General features: G+C 37.4%; 1 protein-coding gene across 4 annotated transcripts in view; it reads right to left on the minus strand.

Moving 5' to 3' along the window:
- otud7b (OTU deubiquitinase 7B) overlaps positions 1-23,623 on the minus strand; it is a 42,921-nt gene extending 19,298 nt beyond the window's left edge. For all 4 annotated transcript variants that reach the window (XM_067447976.1, XM_067447974.1, XM_067447975.1 and 1 more), the window contains exon 1: positions 23,404-23,623. The gene's annotated coding sequence lies outside the window, so the exon portion shown is untranslated. The remainder of the gene's footprint in view (positions 1-23,403) is intronic.
- Between the last annotated feature and the right edge of the window lie 860 nt (positions 23,624-24,483).

Raw genomic sequence — 24,483 nt, forward strand, 5'->3', positions numbered from 1 at the left:
TATATATATATTAAAAAGTTTAAATGTATTTTTTCCTTTTAAGAGCATATATATATATATATATATATATATATATATATATATATATATATATATATATATATATATATATATATATATATATATATATATATATGCTCCTAAAAACTTTAGGAGTCAGCTGATTACCAGCACCAAGGTAGCATTATAATAACACACTCAGCAAAATATCATCTAATTGTTGTAATCGAGAAAATCCCAGAAAATATTGAGATATCATTTTTTGTCAATATCGCACACCCCTAGTCGAGGCTGTGTCTTCCAACATGACAATGACCCGAACCACACAGCCAGGATAAGCCTGGAGTGGCTCTGTAAGAAGCATCAAGGTTATGGTGTGACCTAGCCAGTCTCCAGACCTAAACCCAATAGAGAATCTTTGGAGGGAGCTCAAACTTCGTGTTTCTCAGCAACAGACCAGAAACCTGACTGATCTAGAGAAGATCTGTGTGGAGGAGTGGGCCAAAATCCCTCCTGCAGTGTGTGCAAACCTGGTGAAAAACTACAGGAAACGTTTGACCTCTGTAATTGCAAACAAAGGCTACTATGTACTATATGTACTATAAAGGCATTATTCAATGACAAATCTGATGAAGCATTTTGGAACTGTAAAAAAGGAAACTTAATACTAATGTTAATGTGTTACAGTACAATACACAATACAAAAATGTGTCCATACACAAACTAGTTTATTATAGTACCTTTTTGGTATGATGTGTTAAAAAGTTGCCACCATAAGCCTGCAATTTTGGTCTAGCAGACAGAGCTAAAGACAGCAGAATCAGCAGCTGAAGAAGTTGTTTGAATATATGTCATAAATCCTCCCAGCAGGAATAAGGATGTTTCTCTTCAGGTGTGGTCTGCCCCTGCAGAGCTAATGTATTCACTAGTGCACAACACCAGCATAAATGAGCAAGATAAAACACTAAACAGACATATGCTGCTCATAATACAAATGTGTAATGTCTAACTCTAGACTAAACACACAATACCTCAACTGAATCATGATCTAAATAAAAATGGAGCAGAAGTCACTGCTGAAGGGTAATTGAATGAATGGTCCCCATGGTTTTTAGAGCTGCATTAATGAGCCCAACTGGTATCATGCAACCACCAGTGCTGTGCTTGAGTGAAAAAGAGACTGCTTGTCAATCACAACTTGACAACATTGTCACTCTCACACCATGTCCTGACCAGGTGCGATATGACCATCTGAGTAATTTTCTGTTCTAACCGAATGCTAAGAGAAGCAACAAAAAACATAACAGTCGACAGAAATATATTTGACGTTTAAAGATTCTGCCCTACAAGCAAAACTGAAATTGCAAAAAAGCTTTCAAACCCACAGTTATTTTTTCAGATAGCCATGCTCCAAACAAAACTGACCAAATTTGATTTCTTGCTGATAAAAATGCCCATTCTGGAGAGGAAAACTTGTGTAAATACTGTAAATTACAACAGTGCATGATAAGCGCATCATATCATTAAGAAAATTAATAGTTAAATGCCCGAAATCAATCAAGTCTTATAAAGATCTGATGAGTCTAGCAAACTTAACTGCTTGGTCCTGGCGTAATCTGTTCAGGCATGGGATGCGTAGTATTATTATGTAACATCACTGCTAGGGCTCGGATATGCGGCAAAAAGGAGATGAAGCCGGTTTGCTCTCAAAACCCAGTTTGCACCCTCTGGCTACTGCACCAAGAGAGGCCATGCAATAATGAGACACTGAGGACTGAAAGCAAAGGGTCATATCGGGGGTTGGAGGAGGATGTGTAAGCTCTTCGGAAATTCAGGGATAGCACCACAGATATATGCTCTTCAGCATCCTTTCCAGCCCCCATTAAAAAGTCATTAGTGCAAAACAAACCAGTTGTTTAGCAGGAGCATAGAGACACTGTTAATTTGTCCATTTGCAGTTAAGCAAATGTGCTAAACAGTCCAAATGCAGTCCCCCGTGACTCCCTAATCAATGTTTCATTGCATTTGTCATTCCCTAATAATAAAGAGGAACAAAATAAAAAAATTTAAAAATAATATGTATGTCACCCCCTTTCTCTGGTCATAATAGCGATTCGTTTTTCTACTTATCAAGTTCTACAATGTTGATAGGTCAAGCCTTATGTCTTGTCCACCCTCAGTCTAATATCATATTATTCCCTGAAGCAAAAAATAAATGTGAAACATTAGTAAATTGAAGTAAATACTACACGATTAATCGAAATCGAAACGCAATCGCGATTTGCCTTGTGTAGGATTATGAAAGCTCAAAGGCTGCGATTTTAATTAAATAAATTAATGCCCAATGTGTTAGCGAAGAGCGGCTCTGTGAAAAACGCTGCTCCGTCTGAAAGACTTCGAGTCGCTTATAACGTGCGTTTGAAAAAGCAACACGAATCAAACATCTTCACAACTAGTGAAGCGTTCATAAACCTATTCAACTAAAGACAACGTTTAATAACATGTTTTACCTCACTTCATATCGTCAGGCAGTGTTTGTGAGCTGATGTGGCTTCTCATCAGAGTGAGGCAGACGATGCGTTCTTTTATAACATTCTATCTCAATCAGCACTGCATTATAATACACTTTGTTATTATGAAAATACCCTTGACGGCTGGAAGGACTCAAATACACCATATTTTTCTGCAGTCGTGTTTATTGTCGTCATGTTTAATCAAAGCGTCTCTATCTTCTGTTTACACAGCGTTAGCTTTACATCATGGATTTCCTGAAAACCATAGACCGTAAAAAAATATGGACGACTCAACATCATCCGTTTCTGCTTGGCAGATTTGAAGCTTTTAGGGCGGCCTGCACGGCGCGGACATCTTGGGACCGAGTCTGCGCAGTAGCGATTTCTGGACCGGAGTTGCGCAGCAGAGCGCAGAAAGTAGAGTAGGAAGTACAGCTGCGATATCAAAAGCCCGCCCACACTCTCGCAGATGCAGAACAATGAATTATGTTGGTGTGAAATAAACAGTTATGGAAATGTAGAAATTAAAGCTAAAGCTCCAATCTGCTCCCAAAATTTTTGAAAAAAGTCAGGTAGTGCCTCAGTGACAACTTCACTCAGAGAAGCCGTCAGTCTCAGCTGTCAATCATGACGTCACACCCCCCGTTTTTATAGCATCAAATAACTAACTCAAACTAAACTTATTTTAAAAACGAACACTTGAAATGAAATCATCGTGATGATAACTGCCTTCAGTGACATAAACTAACTTTGGGGAAAAAATATTTGAATTGTAATTTTATTATTTAGTTTGCCTCGCGTCCATTAGAAAACACAGAGGGGCGGCTATACTGGGACCGGTCACCGGGGGGCGATCGAGGCGCGAAAGCTTCAGTAAATGAGAAGGAGACTGCAGGGTTGCTGAAAACTAACATAAATTACTTCTCTGAGGCAAATGTGGCGGTTTCCGCTCGAGGGCGCCCTCTGGCTTTCAGTATGAATTAAAAACTTTTGGGTAATCAATAATAAGAAACTTAAAAAATTATAAATGTATTGGACAATCCATGTTTTTCTTCAATGTACAGGAGTTTTTTCCCGTACAGTGGATGCACAAGAGGTTCATATTTCATATTAAAGACAGGCTTTAAAAAATTGATATCACAGATAAACAACACACACACACACACACACATATTATATATATATATATTTATTATATATATATATATATATATATATATATATATATATATATATATATATATATATATATTTTTTTTTTTTTATTCTTTTTTTTTTTTTTTTTACAATAACTCCTTAGGCTTAGACCTTTCTAATGTTTTTTAGTCATAGGCTGTCTGCATATTAATAGGTAACCCAGCAGTTTTTTTTTGTAAAATAAATTTTCTGTAAAATATTACAAAAATAATAATAATTAGTATTATATTGTTATATTTATTCTGACATACTCTTTTTTATTTATAATTATGAAAATGTTATTGTAATTATATTATATTTCTTATTTTTAAAAATATTTATATCAGTAATAATAATCATAATAATTATTATTAGTCACATTAATATAAAAACACAAAATTTTATATACACACACTTTTCATTTGTAAAAACTAATAACAATATTCGCATTTTATAACGCAATCGCAATTTTACCCAGAATAATCGCAATTATATATTTTCCCCAAATCGTGCAGCCCTACTACTACTACTACTAATAAAAATATAATAACAAATTATGACAAAACTATTTTATGTCAGTTCTAATATTGAGAAATGGGTCAAAAAAGTCTGACGATAAAAGAAAGACGTCCTGTAAAATGTAAATGTAATGTAAATATCTTGGAACGCTCTGTGGGACTAGAGCCCGACCAACGCACGTTCAATTGCTTATCAGATCAGCAGTGGTGGAATGTAACGAAGTACAAATACTGTATTTTACTTAAGTAGAATAAATAGTGCATACTTTTGACTACTTCGTTACATTTTGCAGCAATTATTATACTTTCTACTCCACTACATTTATACAACGTTTCGATACATTTTCTGATCAGTTTCAGGGCTCGATTAAGGCTTGTCCAGATAATATTATATAATGTATAGACTAATGAACTGACTGTTGCGCGGTTAAGGCTCGCGCAGCCTCTCGAGGAGAAATGGAAACAAATCAGCCCCATTGACACAAGGAAACTCAGCAACATACTGCAGTAAAAAAAAGTTTTTATATTTTATAACAGTTAAAAAAACATCACGACATGACCAACGAGTCATGAAAATGTGAAAATGACAGAAAATGTGACACTGATTTCATATGACAGTTCCATAAACAATTAATTAAAGGTGCACTATGTAGTATTTTTGCAGTAAAATATCCAAAAACCACTAGGCCAGTGTTTTTTTTTCAGTTGAGTACTTACAATAGCCCAAATGTTTCCAACTATTTGTAAATTGTGAGAAAATTTCTATTTTAACAAAGGACCGGGACGTTTCAGCATAGCGTTTGAGCGAGTCGCCTGCCAATCACGTCATATCTGCGTTATCCTCGGTTTTATTCTGCAGAAGCGCTTTTCTCTTAGCAGTGTGAACAAGTCACAGCAGTGCCGAGCGAACGCATGGAGTAACGTCATAATTTTAAACACACTTAAATGTATCTAATATGATAAATAGAGCTGCTTTACCTTATAATCATTACTGGAAAAAGAGGAAGTGCGCGCGTCTGGCGACTGTGTCCCGTCCCGTCATAATAAAAGCCCCGGTACTCGCGAGCCGTGCGTTTGTGTAACAATCACTCCAGCAGCTGTGCTCAGCTCCACAACACTCGGTCCTGCTCTGCTTCACACTACAGTAACGTTAATAACCGCATCCATCAACTTGATTTTTTCCCAAATCCTATTTTCCACCGGCTGTGAGGTGATGTCCCAAGATACTGCTCACACTTGGCGTCATCAAACTACGCCTTTGTTTAGAATAGGCGCCCTCCAGTGGACGGAAAGTTGCATAGTGCACCTTTAACATCAAGTCACTTACATTTTATTGACTGCCTTATTGCTATTGTTCTATTTCAGCAGCGAAAATATTTTCAGGTTCAAATCATATTTCCACATCCGAACCATAACCTGTTACTGAATGATTCAGCATTTGAATGAATCGGTTGAATCAAATATTCAATGCCCTATTCATAAACGCCTCATTCTCGAACGAATCAGCCATTTGAACGAATCGACTCAATGACTCTCTTATTAGGACTCACCTGCCACCATCTACTGGTTTAGTTAACTTTTTTTAGTTAAAACAATCTTAACATTATTCAATTATTTAATTTGATTGGTAACAACCCTATAGTGTCTTATTCTTATTTAATTTATCGATCAAATTTAAGAATATAAAGGGAAAGCTGAAGCCTAGCCTATATTTAATAAGATTAGGGGGAAATGTCCTTTATAAAAGATAAACATATCATAAATATGATTTAAATACATCAAAGCTGATGAGAATGTTGCTTCAGAAAAATGACATTTAACTTTGCAGATAACCAGAATTGTAAGTCAGAATGTAAACTAAGCAACAGATGGTAAGAACAATTACATTAACCTAAAACTAACTTAATTAAAATGCCACAGCCCATACTGTTTTCTTCTTATTAATTATTAGAATTAGACATTAAGAAAATAAACAGTTATCCAAGTACTTTTACTTTTAATACTCAAAGTTCATTTAAATTCAGGTACTTTTTACTTAAGTAGGGTTGTCATAGTAGTACTTCTACTTTTACTAAAGTAAATATATCTCTGGTTACTTGTACTTTTACTTAAGTACTGAGATTCAGTACTTCCTCCACCACTGCTTATCAGCAAAGTGCCAAGTTTAGAAAAGCCTGTTCTTGACTACTAAAAATAGCCACATATAATCATAGTCCGAAAAAAGCAACACAAAGTACAAAGTAAAGTCTGCAAAACAGACAGCAGAGGGGAAACAGGAGGGCAAGAAATCTGGCAACCCCCCCATGCTATGAATACCACAGAACACAATGCACTTTACTGATATGACTGAGAAGTATTTCACAATGAGACCTACTCATAGCTCCATCATGTAATACCCTATTTCATCTACAGTCTACTCTACCAAAAAATACTGTAAATTATTTGAAGCAAAGAGGAACAGAGATGACAGTAATCTTTTTTTGTCTATGGAGTGAGAAATGAGTCACTGAGTTCAGGACAGACACTGGAAACATAGCATATATATACACTGAAAAAAAGAAAGATTTTTCCAACACAATCGTTAAACATTTTGTCCTCCCTTAATTTAATCATGTTCAATTTACTTCAATACAATCAAAATTCCATTTTACTTAATCCATTTGTGTTGGGATTACATTAATGATTGTTGTTGCATTAACTGAAACTGGGAGGTGGATTGTTAGTTCCCACCCAGCATGCTTTGCATATGGCTGGATCAGGAGAGTAAATGTAAAATAAATGTAGAGTAATTTTATTCATTTTTGAGTGAAGGGAAAGTTATGCTGAAATGTTATGGTTACTGAAGAGAAAAGCATGGTTAGGTTGAGGATGGCTGCATGTATGCATGATGCTATGACCAATGAGCAATAGCGTGATAATGCCAGTGCAGTAACAAGTATCTTCTTACTTCCTACCAACCAATGTTTTCACTTAAATAATCTCCCATGACGCAAATATCGTCAATTTGCGCCATCGGAGGAATTGTTGGCCAGAGGCTAAAGACTACAGCCAGCAGAGGGAGCCCTTTCTGCGTGTTTTCAACTCGCACGTGGGGGATGGGAGATCGTAGAGCAGGTTAGCATTCTGGGAATTGTTGTCTTTCATCCCCATGAGACAAAAATACATTTTCTGTCTTTTCTCAGTATAGAAAGCACCAAATTAAAAAATAATTTCACATTTATACTACATTAATGACCCAGTTTAAATACACATTCATCTTCCCAGCGCTGAAGTACTCCTCTAAGAAACGGCGCCGAGAAGAACATACGTAACAATGTTTACTTTAGTAAACTTGACCAAAACCACACTATGAAACACCTTAAACAAGGCATCAGATGGCACTGATTCCCAGGGAATACAGAGATAACACCTCGCTCAATTGGCAAATCGGTTTACATTTAAAAGGTCAATATAAGCATCCCTAGTTTGAAATTAATATACATTACTTTTGTGTAACCACTTTGCCTTAAAAAAAATTGCAAAATCAAAAAGCCATTTTTTTCGGTGTACATAAATGCTAGTAACCGGAGCCTGAGCTAGAACATCTAGAGGGCAGTGCCTTCTAAAAAGCTTAAAGAGTTTGTATGGGAATATTCAGAGTTTGCTAATGTGTTATCCTACAATACGAAGCGATAAGCTTATCAGCAACTCCCCACAACATCTGCCTCAACAGATTCTTTTGGCTACCAATAAGAGTAGCCCATTCAACACTTTGTATTACAATTAAATCCAATCTAAAAATCCATCTGGGTCAGCCATCTTGGTAGCACAATGGCAATTCTGCTTCTGCAAAAAAAAGATTAAAAAAATAATAATAAAAGATAGCGACAGTTATGTTTTCATTGACCCTGGAAAACAATCCGGCAACGTTATAACAGCACGAGGGAGTTTGCCAATCTAAACTAGACAATGTTTGGACAAGGAGTCATACTGTACTGTGTACATGATTTGGGTTTTCCCCATTCAATCCACATCTGACTGTCACAATTATGTTTCTGAATTTCACAAACATACCTAGGAAAACTAGCCATCTGAGTATAGGCAGTTTAAAGTGCACAGTCACGTCAGACAGCTTCTGCCATTTAAAAATCATGCAATGCTCACTGTGCCATGGGAATCTAGCTGCGGCTCCTACAAAAGGATGCTATTGTTGCTTGAATGATGAATTCGAGTTGTTATATTTACTCTGACAGTTATGCTATGTACATTAAGGGTTGCAGGGTGTTTTTTGCATTTTGATTTACACACTATTCTTAAAAGGCGCATTAAATGAGATTTTATCTAGTACTGCTGCTTCCTTTAATCAAGCAAAAGAAGTCTACCATGACCATGAGTAAACTCAAAGAAACTTATCTGCACAAAACGTGTAAGCAAGTCAAGCTTAACTGTTTTGTTGTTCAAATAAACAGTTCAAACAAACCAGTTCAAGGACAACTTCTCAATAGGGTAAAACAGCAAAAGTAATATTTCTTCTGTAGCAAACAAATATATATTCAAGAAGGACATTTGGACCATATAACAAACTACAGGCACCTGAAATGTACACAACAGCAGCTCAACACAAATGATCAACAGGCTAAAGCAGCAGCTATTGCTCATGTGAATCCCCACGTGCACCAAGCTCAGCAGCCAGGCATCTCTGCTTCAATCCCTGTGATGTCATCTCAGGCAAAAGTCTCCTCTTCAGCTTCTCTGGGATAGGATTACGACTGCTCTGGATCAAGACTGATGTTCAGGGCATAAGGGAATGAGCCATGTGATCAACACACTTTCACACCAGACACTGTGCCCAGTGATAGTCCACTGACAGGAAACTGACGGTTACATTGTTTATTTGACTCTCTGGCCACTGTTTGGACTAGCGGTTCTGCTTTTGTTTCACAGTATAATCTGTGGTGCTCTTAAGAATAGCGGTTTCTTAAAGAACGGGAATAGTCTTCATGTGAAGTTGACGCATAGGTCTGGGGCAACGAGGTATGTGGTTAGCGGGACTCTCCAGAGGAATGAATCAAACCGTGGGCACTGGCTGTCGTCAGATGGGCCTTTGGAGAAACCAAGAGAACAGCTAGTTCCTAGAAGCTCAGTGTTGTAGAAAAAAGAACCTGCATTTTAAAGCTAAAGCTAAACAATAATACACACAAGTTAGAGACAAGGCTCTCTGACTAGCAGTCAGTCACTAAGCAAACACTTTCTGTTACGTCTGCGACGTATTTTGGTGGTTTTCCTTCTCTTTCTCTCCCCCCCTTTTATTGTTCTCAGCTGTCATTTATTCTTAGGTTCGTGATTGGTTGGTTTGCCCATCAATCATCATTTGTCCAAGAGAGATCCCTCCCAAGGAACCAATCAGAACTCATCTCACCTGTATAAAGGGACTACTTTCCCTGATTGATAGTTTGGTTTTGAAACTTTGTTTTGAAGTTACCCCTGGATTAGGGATGGGTACCGAAAACCGGTATTAAACTGGCCCCGAATTTTGAAAGAGCGTTGTATCGATAAGCTCGAACGTTATCGGTTCTGCTGTCGGTACTTTTGAAAATACACGTGACCTGAGAGAAAGAGCGAGAGAGAGAGAGAGAGAGACAGACACACCCAAACGACAGCCGAGTACAGAACTAAACATTCAAACATGGTTACACTTTAGATCTGTGATAGTCTGATTTTATTTTAGATTTTGTCTTCCAAAGATTATAATAATAATAATAATAATAATAATATTTATGTCTAGCGCAACTTAATTTCCTTTGCAGCAACGCTGCCATTTCTCCCTAAAACTCAAACGTAATGACAGAATCAGCACGATCAGTGATTATTGTAAAATACAGTCTAGCTACTGTTGGTTGTGTGGGACGCGTTAAATAATAAAAAGAGTGATTAAAAGCACAAAAAAGTCTGCAAGAGATTGTTCCCAAGTCAGGCGCGCGCGATCTGAAACAGCACACACCGAGACGAGCAAATTACACTTTCGGTTTCACACTCGCGTCCAAACGATCAAATGTACACAAACATCTATGTCAAAATGACCGGCTTGGAGAGTCTCTTAAACACAACACAGTTTGTGTCTAAAATGGACGTAGTTATTATGGATATAGTCGGGAGAAAGTGTAGTGCATCTGCCCATTATCAGTCGCCGATAGATCTGCACATCTGTCTTAAAGAGGCAGCAGTGTAAATAAACATGCTGACGAATTACTGCCAATTAAACAACCAAATGCAAAGAGCAAATCACTCACGCACAGCTCTTGAATAAATAACTCCAGCTTTAATAAGCATTAATTTATATTATTAATCTACAAACCGGAATGGACTGGACTCTACTGTGACTGGATCACTTTCCCATCGCATTCATTTTCATAAAATCAGTTCAGCTGGAGAACAGACAATACAATTAAATACTGAAAGTGTCTGTTCAACATAATGAGTGAGACGTTGCGAGAGTGTCACAGCACAAACGCTGCAGGAGTCAGATTACATTCACCATCATGAATGAGCTGAATGAGCTCTCGTGATGAGAGCTGAGGTAAACGTGACCCTGCTCGTGACATAAATTCACAGCGCGTTCAGTCTGGAGCGTTTTCAGTTCGCCTTTGGAAGCTTAACTTTTAATAGGAATTAATTTGAGAAGTTGAAACACTTACTTTGCTCCACACCAGTCCGTTTACATGAATGCCTGCAGCTGCGAGCAGAGCTGTGAGTGTGATCTCCATCCCACATGCGTGGGTTGAAAACATGTAGAAATAGCTCCCTCTGCTGGCTGTAGTCTTTAGCCAAAAATTCCTCCAATGACGCAAATATCGTCAATTTGGGGAAGCACGATCATTTGAATATACTCCAGCTCAGTTTCTAAGGTTTTTTTTGATAAATCACAGAACAGTGTTGGAAATACATTTCTGTGCTACTGAATGATTTTGTGTGACCTAGGGGTGGGCGATATCTCGATATTTAAAATATATCGAGATATTTTTTCAGCTCGATATGGATTTGGACATATCGTATATATCGATATATTGTTTATATTTAATTCTGATTCTGCCACTTTGCTCGTTTGCCTTCTCTGTGTTGTGCTCGCGGAGCCTCGCGCGCCTCCCGCCTCTTGCTTTGTTCCCCCTCCCCTCGCGTGTCGTCTCATTGAACACGGCTGCTTCCACAACCAGGTGAGGATTAGTTATCATGTTGACAAGCGCGCACGTTGTTCAGGACTCAGTTTAGAGACCATGTTTTCCTTCTAACACAACTGCTTGCTAAAATTCATAAAGAAATATTAATGTTCATCATAGTTCAAATCACACGTTTCACCCACAGTCAGGTGATTGACACTACTGGTGCGAGAAGCGGTCGCAATCATGCCAGTTATGATCTGTGTCTAACTGATCGCATAGTTTTCGGTTAAAATGTCAAAATGTTCGCATATCATTTGAAAACATTTAAAAAGTATTGCAATATCATTACTATTATTATTTTGTCAGCTTTATCACGGGATTATGATTAATAGGTCTATTCACGTTTTAACCAAGAGTGAAAAACGCGACATCCCGGGTGTCCTGAGACACGCGCTCTTCTGTAAGTTGTACTGTATCATATTATCATATAGCCTACCTTCTGACATTCATATTTCGTTCTGTAACTGGAAAAGAAGTGAAATTCAGCTCATGTGTAGCCTACATGATCTGCATGATGAGTTTGAATTTTGTCAAACTCATGACAAACATCACTGTTTGAATTTTGATACAAATTTAACAGGAAATGGTGTTATGACAAAATCAGTTTATTTATATCTCAGTCATGCCCCCATCTTTCTGCAAAATGCTTACTGCTTACTTTAACTGTAAAAAAGGGAGTCTTTGATTCATCTTTTGAAAGCATGAAATAAATGAAAAGAAGGCAATATTATTTATTTTCTTTTACAGTTATATTATTATTATTTATGTAATCAGGGAGTTTTTTTTAAAAATGTCGCAAAAGCACTTGACTACCTCTTTGCACTTCAATTTAAAAAAAAAATTTTTTGTGGTATTTGGCATATTTGTTTTTGCTGTAGTTTTTAGGGGGTTATTTTTCCTGTAAAGATATCGAGATATATATCGTATATCGAGATATAGCAAAATATATCGAGATATATTTTTTGCTCCATATCGCCCAGCCCTAGTGTGACCTGCAAATGTTAAAACAATGGATGCATGTTTTTTTGTTTTTTTTCACTCACTTTTGTGTTTCGCTTCCCTCATCCCTCCACCATTCACGCGACGAATGACGTCAGAGAAACATCATTTTACAACACAAACTGGAGGCACAACATTTTACTTAAAGGGGGGGTGAAACACTCAATCTCATGTCAATCTTGAGTAACTATAGAGTAGCATTGCATCCTTCATAGCTCCGAAAAGTCTTTAGTTTTATTATATTTATAAAAGAAATATGGGCTGTACCGAGTCTTTCTGGAAAAAACCGAGCACCTGGAGGCGTATCGTGTGGGTGGAGCTAAAGAATGACGAGCGCGCAAAGCGATGACGTCCTCAACCGTGGAGAAACCCATGGCTATCGATCTCAGCTAATAGATATATGATCCAGAATCAGATCAGGAGGCTGAAATAAATTGAACAGGAGAAACAGCAACAGCAGGACGTCCGTCTCTGTGGTATGTACTGTATTTAGTGGCCTGTCAACATTTGTGTGTCTTTACTCGCAGTTTATGAGGACATGATTCGGTTTATGGACTATTGTATGCAACTAAACCTTAGCAGTAGCAAACAAGACGGTTTTGCACGTCAGACTACTGTAACATTATACAGAGAACAGCAATGGAGTAACCGTTAGCTCATTTGAATGACGAAGCACGCGATCATGTCGTTTTCAGATGTTTACTCACGCGACGAGCCGACAGCATAGACATTTGAAGCAGTTTTACTCACCGGCTGCTTCCAAAGCAGGACCGAACCTTTATCGCTGGGACCGCTCCGTCAAAAACACACTTCTTGGAGTGTGGAGATCCACTTTGTGACGCGACTAAAGTGATGTTGTGAAGCTTCCCGTCATTTCTGCGTTCAAATCGGTTCAAATGCAGCGCTGCCTTCCTGGAATGCTGTGCTGAAGCGTTGAAGTCGCTTGATGTCAAAGTGGAGGAATGAAGTGGAGCTCGGCGCGGACTATAACCGACATTAGTGTTCACGGACGACTGGATCTGCAGCTGAGAGTGTTTATGGGCGTGCATTTCCTCTCTCGCTCTAGTCACGCGCGCGCGCACCCTTCCGGGAGAAGAGCCCGTACGGCCCATACAAGGACCTTCCGTTCTATTAACGTCAAGTCGACCCATGGGCGTAGATTACGCGGGGGACGTGTCCCCCTCACTTTTAATAAAATGTATTTTCGTCCCCCGCACTTTTACTGGGTCTCACCGATCCTAGTCGACCCGCTCCGAGCAGGATTCGAACCGGTGTTACCCTGTGCGGGGGCGGACAAGTTAACAGGGACGCTAACGACAGCCTTCTCTAAACTCGGTTGATAGCGCGCTTCTTGAGGTCAGGGGCAAGTGTATTTACATAGAAACCAATGTGAATACATCAAGATTTAAATTCAGAGACAAAAAAATATCTATGCATGACCTGTAATTTTTTCCGAATCTTAATATGAGGAGGGCGCTCTCACAGAAAGTCCAAAAGTGGATTCGTAGCAGCTGAAGGAAAACAATCGTTATGAGTGATGAAACGTGACGACGACAATCAGACGAGTGCGACAATATATGCTTTATGTGTGTTTTTTAAGTCATCTCAATGTAGGCTAGTTATTGACAATAAAGTATCATATGAATAATGCAGCTTTTTTTAATGTTTAGTAGGCCCTATTCTGCTCACCACGGCTGCATTTATGTAATCGAAAATAGTTAAAACAGTAATATTTTGAACATTATTACAAATTAAAACCGCTTTTTTTCCCTATGTGAATATATAGTAATTTATTCCTGTGATCAAAGCTGAATTTATCATCATTACTCCAGTCTTCAGTGTCACATGATCCTTCACTAATCATTCTCAGATGAGGATTTCATAATCAAGAAACATTTATGATTATTATCTGTGTTGAAAACAGTTCCCCAAATGTTGTGGAAACCATGATAGCCTACATGTTATTTTTCAGGATTCTTTAATGAATAGAAAGTTCAATGGACAGCATTTATTTGCATTTATTAAATAAATTATCTAATTTGTAATATTAAAAATATCACTTGTGATCAATTTAATGCATGTCTGATCAATAAAAGTATTAATTTCTCTCTTTTTTAATTTTACCACAAATGTTTAGAAAATTAAGCATCACCATGAGCAGCACAACTGATAATAATCCTAAATGTGTGTTGATCATCAGATCCTCATATGGGAATGATTAAGGATCACTGAAGACTGGAGTAATGATGATAAATTCAGCTTTGATCACAGGAATAAATTATATTTTACTATATATTCACATAGAGAACAGATGAGTTACATCAGAATATATATATATTTTTTTTACATTGCATAAAATCTATGGTGTCTTAATGCACAAGTGTTTGTAGTATATAAACCAATCATAAAATTGGCAAAAAAAAAAAAAAAGGAGAATAGGAGAATAATATTATAGATATTAATTATTGGTTATTGTTCAGCAGTGTATTTGATATCTTGCCCAATTAAAAGCAAGAGATGCGATAAATTATATTGGTCCAAAAAAAAAAAAAAATGGTATTACGACATTTCTGTCCCCCTCACTTCTGAAAAGATGGCTACGCCCCTGAGTCGACCCATACTCAAAAAAAACTCTCCGAAACTTGTGAAAAACCAGAAGGAGTATTTTTGACACAGAAATACTCTATCAAAGGTCCAACATTAGTTTTTGAAACTTTGTCTATGTTTAGGATGGGAATCCAAGTCTTTAACAGTGTAAAAAGCTCAGTATGCATGAAACAGCATTTCACCCCCCCTTTAATTTCTGCCATTTTAATAGCTGCCTACATAACTTAATGATCTCCCTCTTTTCGTTTTCTTCCTTGCTGCTTTTAAAAATTAAATGGTTACACTTCTGCTTTTGTGCAGGCGCAGTGAGGGAAAATAGGACAATCAGTTCATGGCTTTACTTCAGCTGTGCGATTCAGAGTCCTGCACGGGTCCATTTTTGGAGACCCGCCCCCGCCCGTACCCGCAAGGTTTAGCACCAGATCCGACCCGTGACCCGTGAAAATTTCAAAATTAAATCCGTACCCGCCCAGACCCGTTAATATTTGGCCCGTTACCCGACCCGTGCCCGCGATAAATCACACACGCTAAAACATTCAAATTAAAATGCTTTATTTTTTATCCTACACCTTTCTCAACATCAACAGCGTCATGAATGGGCTAATGAAACAGGCAAAAGTGCCTTTAAAGACTCATTGTCAACAATTTCATATAGCTACTCCACTCACCAGCTTTACTTTTACTTCATCCATTGCTACTCCTGCAACGCTCGCTCCTTCTGCGCTACGAGAGGCATCAACAAAAGTTTCAATGTCGCAGTGGTGGTGACGTGATGGGTCAAATGGTATATCATTGTTGCGTGTATGTGTAATGGTAATTTGGACATAGAAATTGTAATAGCCTACAATATGTTGGATGGGGGAAGAAGGAGGCGGGAACCAGCGAACATTTAAAAGACTTTAACCAAACAAAACGAAAGTAACGTGAGTAGCCCTTCATGGACATCTCCCATGCGCACACGCATAATAAAACATAAACACAACTCAACGTCAAATCCAGGTCTGGTGATCTCTCGTCCTTATATGCTTCCGAGCTCCCTCAGAGGACTCGAGACCGGTGTGGCTCGCAGGTGACGCTCATTCACAATCACGCCCTGGTCTCTCTCTCTCTTGCTCTCGCGTTCACTTTGCCACAGAAATATTGCACATATTTTTCATCCGCCCATCCGCGCTACTACCCGCCCGCACAGAGTTAATTATCCGCCCGCATCCCCGCCCGTGAATTTTATAAATGTCATAATCCACCCGTTTTAGCCACTTTTATGCGGGTACCCGCGGATACCCGCGGGTACCCGACCCGTTGCAGGACTCTGGTGCGATAACCTCACGAGGGGCGATCAGAATTTCTGACACGCCAGAAATTCCTCTGACCATCCGATTCCCGATCTTGAGAGATTTGTCGCCTCTCGTTTCCCCCTGTACACGGCACGAACACCTCACGACGCACAATAAACCTGAACATTGGTGCAACCCCCCCCCCCCCCAAAAAAGTGTTGCACGAGTCAGAATTCGGCTCAAATCCATCGAAACAACAATACATTTCAATTTTTGCCAACTTATTTGGGTTTACAGTGAAGCAAAAAAAGTTATCTATAGAGTTAAAAGTTTAAAGCTTAGCTGAGGGTCTCATATCAATTTAATATGGTGTCTGTGTTTGTTGGGGTAGATGATTGTTGTGGGAGCATTTTGGCTCATTGGATAACACTGTAAGTGATATGGAGTCTCTGCTCCACCTACTCTCATTCACCTGCTGTTCTCAAACCCACTGGTGAGGGGACACCCCTTAAATTTTCATAATTAACAAGTAGCACCTGCAGGTTCTTACCTGACACCCAGTTCACAATTAGCTCTCAAAAATAAATAAGTGAAAAAGCAATTACACATGAATACAGAGTAGGGATGTCACAAGTACCGGTACTTCTGTACTGAAAACGTGACAATACCAGCATTTCTGTAGTACTGATTCAGTAGGCAGCTGCTTTCAGCTTCCATGTTAATCTAAGTGCAGGGCTCCAGACAGTAGCAAATATTTACTAGTGTCTAGTGTTGTCAAAAGTACTGACCACAATACCAAATCGGTGCTGAAAAAAAAAAAATGTGACTCTGACTGGCCACTGTGCTCACATGCCCATTAGGCAATGATCAACGCGTTTGAAAGCACACAGAAGTGTTTGAATGCGGGATCGTTTGAAAACACAAGCAGCACCTTGATATACCAGATATATTTGACCAGATATATTTGATGAGTGTGTGAGCACAATGCCCAGTCATTGAGGGGTTTACGATTCCACTCGAAAGCGCTGAAATGTAGTGTTTTTTTAATTTGAGTACCGATTTGGTATCGTGGTCAGTACTTTTGACAACACTACTAGTGTCAGTGAGTATTAAACTGCAAAATACTATTTAAAAATTAATCTTGCATGTTCTGTGTGTTTCTGTGAACAAATTGGGCAGACGTGCGGCTTCATTTACCCACATGCACGCGTGACACTCGCTGTCCTTTTTAGCCTCTGCCATGTCATTATATGAGGACATGAACGCATCTGCAGAGCTGCTCTGAGTCACTTCAGAAGCATTTACAGTCTCATTTGAGAAAAAAAAACTATCGTCAAACCATAAACACAAAGACACTAAAACGTCTTCACAGCAACCCGTCAAAATAAAAGTTCAGTTTTTTTCTTTTTTTCTATTTTATGTGAGAAAATGTTTCCTAGCCAAAGACAGAATTTTCACTGTTTCAATGTTTTCACTGAGTGCTGTCTTCTGAATGAGTACAGTATCTCCCGATCAAAAACACACGAAAGGAAGACTCAGTAAAACAAGTGATCGTATGTTAGCAAATGCATGTAAAATAATGTGATTAGGGATGCACAATATTATCAGCACAACATCAGAATCGGCCGATAAACGCTTAAAATATAAAAATCGCCATCGGTCAATATGAAAAAATTATGACAACATGCCTTGCCGTTATGATAACGTGTCGATATGCGCCTGCAATAACTTGCGTGTGCAAGGAGTGCTACAGCGATAAGACCATGTCAGCACTGCAGTCATTCTTCAAGTGAAAACAAGCAAATACATTGCATGTACAGTGATTTATATTGACTGTTTTTAAATGCTGCCTTGAATTTCTGAATGCACAAACAGAAGGACGTGACCGACGTGAAATGGATGATGAAAAATAATCCAAGGAGCTCTACAATAATTGTAGAATTGAAAGACAGCATCAATGGAGGTCATGCCACCCCCACTTCATGTGCACAAACGTTAAAAAATACAATCCAAAAATACAATATTTAGGTTAAAGGCTGCCTCTGGGGTGAAAAATTACTGACTTTATTATTGTTATTTTCAGAACTTTTAATATACACTTATCATAAAAATAACTTTTTTAACATGTATTTATCTTCAACAAGAATCCTTTTAGTAAGGAGACCTCAGAAATCTAAAAACCAGAATGAAAAAAATTGTTTTTGCTCAAAATGGTGTTGTTTCCAAACAAAGGGAAAAAATAAACATATATCGGCAAAAATGTGCTAAAATAAAAAAATAAACGCCATATCAGATATCCGCAAAAATCCAATATCGTGCATCCCTAAATGTGATCATCAGCATCATATTAAACATCATATCAATCAAAACTATCTAATGTTACTGAATGAAGTGTAGACCCAGGACGAGCTACAGAACTGTGCAAGCATTAAGGGTGTTTGATAGACTCAATCTACTCCATCTGTGTTTGATCATAACTCCGAATCTGATCTGGATGTAGTCTTTGACAAAAACTTGATATTTCTTTTGATATATTGCATGCTCAGTTTTTAATAAAACAAAGTATTCTATGGGCTTTAATTTTTGAGAAAATAGTCAAAAACCCTGGCAGTGACTGGCAACTTTTTTTAGAATGCTGGTGGGGAAAGAGTTTAAGAAATTGACAGAAATATATTAGGCTACTGTTGTTATTAGGTGCACTTAGAAGGTTGCTTATTGTTCACAATCTTTTATATAAAACAATATTACTTTTAAGCAGCATGTAGCCTTTAAAGTTTTATATGCATTTACTTATTATGATCATCATTATAAGTAAACTCATTGAACTGAATTAATAATTAAATAAAAAAAGTTAAATACTTCTAACAGATTTTACTGTGTAACTGAAATTGGTGCAGAGAACCGTCAATTTTTTAATGGTAATGGTACCGACTGGAATATTGGTATCGGGACATCCCTAGTAAAGAGTGACGTAAAGCACTGAAAGCATCAGTTATCAGGTGTCTGAAGTAGCATACATCATCTTGGGCAGGTACCACTATCACTTTTAAACAGTGACCGTAACATGTGCAAACTGATGCAAACTTGCCCAACCCAAATAATTGATTATTTAACAATTCCTGACTCCATTGATGAACTATACTGGCCACTTAAACATGCTTATCGGCATAGATTTTAAGCATGATTTCATCATTAACACTCTCTCTAAACTGTTAAAAGAATTAAAGTTCCCAATTACCAATAATAATAATAATATCATATAGACACAGCCATGTAGCAGACTAACAAATAATGGAGTACAGAACTCCAAAGCACAGTCCACACTCTTGTTCTTCAGTTTCAGGTGTGCTGTAAATAGAGTATGACTCACTCAGAGGAAAAAGCTCTAAGATCATGTAACTTTCAACCTGTTTACTGCAAAACATACAAGAAAAACATTTTTCCTAGTATTAAAAGAGGCCTTTGATACTGTGCAAGCTGCAAGCCTGGTAAAACAATGATAGAACAGTGGATGTAAACCCAAGAGCAACACACAATCATGATGTCTGAACACTCAAAACTTATCGAATGGACAACTGCGGGTTAATAGGTCGGCACAGTTAAAATGTTAAGACATCCTGGTTTTGACATAAACCAAAAAGTCTGTGACAGTGAAACTTGGGGTGTGACATGCTTAAACTCAATCTAAAATTATGCCAAACAACATTTTTTAAATTGTATTATAATTATTGTGCATGCATCATTCATGACTTCATATTATTCTAGACGCTGCATGCTATATTTATACACTGTAAAAAATTATTTAGAAAAAAGTTACCTGGTTGCCTTAAAATGTTGAGTTCATTGAAATTAAAATTGAGTTAATACAATGAACATTTTTTGAGATTCGACAACCTTTATTAAAATATTATTAAAAGATTTTGTAAGCATATTGGTTAATTGTGTGTGTTTTATTTCTGATGATGCAGTGAAACATGCCAAATAGTGCTATTTTCATGCTTTATCAATTTTTTTAATGTGGTTCAGATACAATAATATTTTGATTTTATATTTATTAAAGAAATTTCCTTCATTATATCAACTCAAATTTTTAATTTCAATAAACTCAAAACTTTAAGGCAACCAGGTTACTTACTTTTTTAAGTTAAACCAACAAAAACCAACCAACTGAAAGTAGTACAACCAAAGTAGTAAACACTACTTTGTAAAAGCACATGAACTACTAGTGATGTGACATACTAGAAAAGTACTAATAAAAAGAAAAAGTTGATGAAAAACTACATCTACCACATACTCTCCCTTACAAAAATGTTAATTCATGTCAACTATGCAATAACAAAAAAGTACAAAACCATAATGAAGCTGAAGAGTGGGTCTGTTAAAACTACGAAGGCTTAGCAATAGCTATGATTATTTTCAAGGTCCACACAAGAGAAAAAAACAAGTCGAAACAGTCTAAAAGCCCAAGACTTTGTTTGCATGTCCTACTTTCATGTTTAGGGGTGGCTGCCTTCACTAAACAACAAGCTGACAAAAGAGCTTGTAAATACAGAGCTGAATAATTCAGAGCTGAGTGTAACCGTACACACACATTGTAGGGATTCAAACCATGGCAGCAAATGCCCACAGCTTTCATTTTAAGCGGGGTTCGGTAATGGCTGCGCCACACTCTGATGTCTGTCAAATTCCACCAGAAGAAGAAAATACAGAATAAGTAGGACAGTTGCAGAAAAAGTAGATTATTAACTTACATTTATAATTTCACATTCACATTTGGTTCACTGAGTAAAACTGCAATCACGAAGAAGAAGAAAAACTGTTCAGCTATCATGGGGTGCTTTATAAAAGAGTTGGATTTTCATGCTAAACATGGCCAAAATGAAAAGAAAAACTTATTTCTGTGCAAATGCACTCCTTCCGGATTCACATTTTTAGAAAGCAATTGCGTGATATAGTCACAATTCTAACTGAGAAAAAAGTCAGAATTGTGACTTTATATCACACAATTGCAAGTTTATATCTCAGAAACGTGACTTTATAACTCGCAATTGTGAGGAGAAAAAAAATCTGAATTCTCAATTACTCTTTTTTTATTATTATTATTATGCCTATGGCTACTATAGAAACAGCCAAACCAACATAAAAGTTTAAATAGATCAATGATAAATGTTTTTTCCCCCAATTTTTTTATTTAAAATGTTATAGTATTTTTACACCCTTTACATTTTTATTTCAATGGTGTAATTAGCAATTCATTTAATTTTTAAGTCAATTTGAAGCAGATATGTTACGTGACAGCATTCATATCTAAGGGTCGAGATCAAGTTCTCTGCATTTCCTGCACTGCATCAAGCAATCACATAACATCTGTCTGTCATCATTCAGATTAATGCACAGCTCAAAGTAACATTACAGCGTGTGTGTAAGATTCCAATAAAGTAATTATTTTATCAACAATAAATCTCTCAATCAAGTGGCTGTGTTTAAAGTGTTACCTAATAAAGTATCAGTGATTGTAACACATTTTAAGTATCAATGCCGCTTAAAAAGATGCAATATAATCCTGTTTACATTAAATAAGCCTGCTCCCGAGTATGTTTAAGTTTATGGATCTGTTGCTTTGACAGCAAGTCCAGGAAGAGCGTCAAAGGACCAAACAATCAGAGATCATGCCAGATCGTCAACAATCAAATCCAACTAACGTATGAAGAACGTATCCCAGGAACATATAGCGAATTTGTGAAAGTTATCCATGGAGTGTGTGTGCTTAAGATTCTTTAGATCCAGTCACTGCATGCCTTTATGCGTTTTCGGAAAGAATCGGTGCAGTGCATCTGTCGTATATGAATATGATGAAAGCTCTTCAGATTCAATACTACTCAATAAATTGGCAGAAACTGTGTTACATACCAAAATGCTGAAGTTTTTGTTTGCATTTAAGTACCATAAAGAAATGAAACCTCATATAAAGAGGTTAAGTACTTTACATTGACACAGTAAGTTATGTCCTTTGATTGTGGCAACTGATGTGCTGCAATTTATTCTCAATCGTTGTCTATGACCGACCTCTTGTTGCTATATATAGCTTGTTGACTGCTTATAATGTGAATATGTTAACAGTCAATTGCATGACATGTGAACATGGCAGTGCCCAAGTTCCATGATGTATAAATATGACTTTCTACATGACTGGGGTTAGATTTTTCTTAAAATTGCTGTTAATTTTTTTACACAAGTAACGTAAAACTCATATTCATATAACAACATACTAATCCAGCTAAAATTTGTGTTGATTAACAATTATGTGATTATAACAAGTGAGGATGCAGATCAGGTCAGCATGTAACACACACTGTATGAAACACTATATAAACCAGAATGGGACACACATTGTAGACAATATAATAAGATACAGTACAGTCTATAGAAGAAATGTCAAAGCAAATATGACGCATAGGTCAGCATATGCCGTTAAAACACATACATGTCAAAAACATAACTGTGAAGCATGAAGGGTCACTGGGCTGAAGGAGTGGCCACAAGTCATAGGCTGCCAGATAATAGCTTCAATAGTCTTCACTAATCTATAACACATTTCTTACTAATATAAACCTTTATAACTACACAATTTGGCCTTCTTTCAGACTGTCATTGCTTGGTCAGATAGTTAGCCGCTCGGCTAGCGGACTGTGAGCGTCTCTCAAAGTTGCTGAGGCACAAAATTGCGTTAGCCCAGAAACTGGGGATCAAGTGTTGTTATACACAACTAAAAGCGATTTAATACGAGTTGTAACGAACTTTTATAGTTTGTAACTGCTAGTTAATCTAGTTTCTGCCGTTAAATTAAGGGTCACCCATTCGCTCATCGTCCCCTCTGAGTGTCCAACCTAAAACATGACCTAACGGCCAACTTTCCCTTATTGCCGCTCTACTTTCACACAGTTTTTCCACAGAAAACACCTATTTTTATGTCACACTACGGATATGGCTAATATAACGGATACTTTCCTTTTATCAGCCACATTTAGCCGCTGAGGGAAATCGACCCGGTTCCGTTACAAAACGCTCGTGATGGTTTTTCAGGCTCGCGGAGCTAAAGCTAATGCAGTTGCGCTCTTACCTCGAGCGGCCTCGCGGAATTTCTCTCTCATTTCCTCCAACTCTGGTCTTTTCGCTCGTGGGAAATCAGCTCCTCAGGGGAAAATATGCTTTCGGCGTTGTGTAAATGTCAAAAATAGGTATTGCTTTTTGTCTTAAAAACACTTGACGACTAAGTACATTCTTACTCCCACAACAACAACAATGTCAACCAAGGCGCTACAAATCCGCCCATCTATGGAGAGTCAACTGACCGTTTGGGCCAGTCAGAGAGAGAGTTGAGTTTGACGGGCACAGACGTGAGCCAATGGCGGTTGGAGTTCCCTATTAAGCTCCGCCTCTGGGCAGAAAAAGGGCAAATGTGAGAAGAGTGTGGGAGCTCAGTATTCCACGCTGGTTGGTTAACCACATAGTACATGGTGGGCATCGGCTCGAGGAGCCTATGAAAGTAAATCGGACCTGTGACAAAGCAATAACCAACTATTTTATTTATGGGTGACCGGCTTAGTTATGACGTAATTTGCTGATGCTGGAAAAATGTCATCAGCATGTTGTCTGGCCATTTCCCACGTTCCTCCGGCATGACCTCAGAAGTCATATCTGTGGAAAACTGCAAGCATTTTAAAACATTTCCTAATAGAGATATGACTGCTCCACTGAGTAAATTCTAGTTAAAATGACAAGTATCATGTTGCCTCATTTAAAAAGGTGTGTGTGTGTGTGTATATATATATATATATATATATATATATATATATACGGTTGTTTAAAACTAGCTAAAAGAGTATCTAGTATTTGTGTAGTTCACGTGACTTGCACAAATATTTTTTAAAAAATATTTTGTCCAATTTAATTTAAAAAGTGAAACATGAAAACAGCATTTAATAAATTGATTAATTTGACCCACATTTTAAGCCATAATTTAAACACAACTAGGGTAAAAAAATCTTCAAAGCAACTCAAGGACATAAATTAACACAAAATCTGGCATAGTGTAATGCCAGTCTTTTTTTTTTTTTTGTCTTGATACTATTTTAGTACTGCATTTATTTTGGTACATTTGTAAATTCTTAGTTAAAACTGTAATTGTTAAAACCCAAAT

This window comes from Pseudorasbora parva, chromosome 7, assembly GCF_024679245.1.
Source record: "Pseudorasbora parva isolate DD20220531a chromosome 7, ASM2467924v1, whole genome shotgun sequence".
NCBI classification, from domain to species: Eukaryota; Metazoa; Chordata; class Actinopteri; order Cypriniformes; family Gobionidae; genus Pseudorasbora; species Pseudorasbora parva.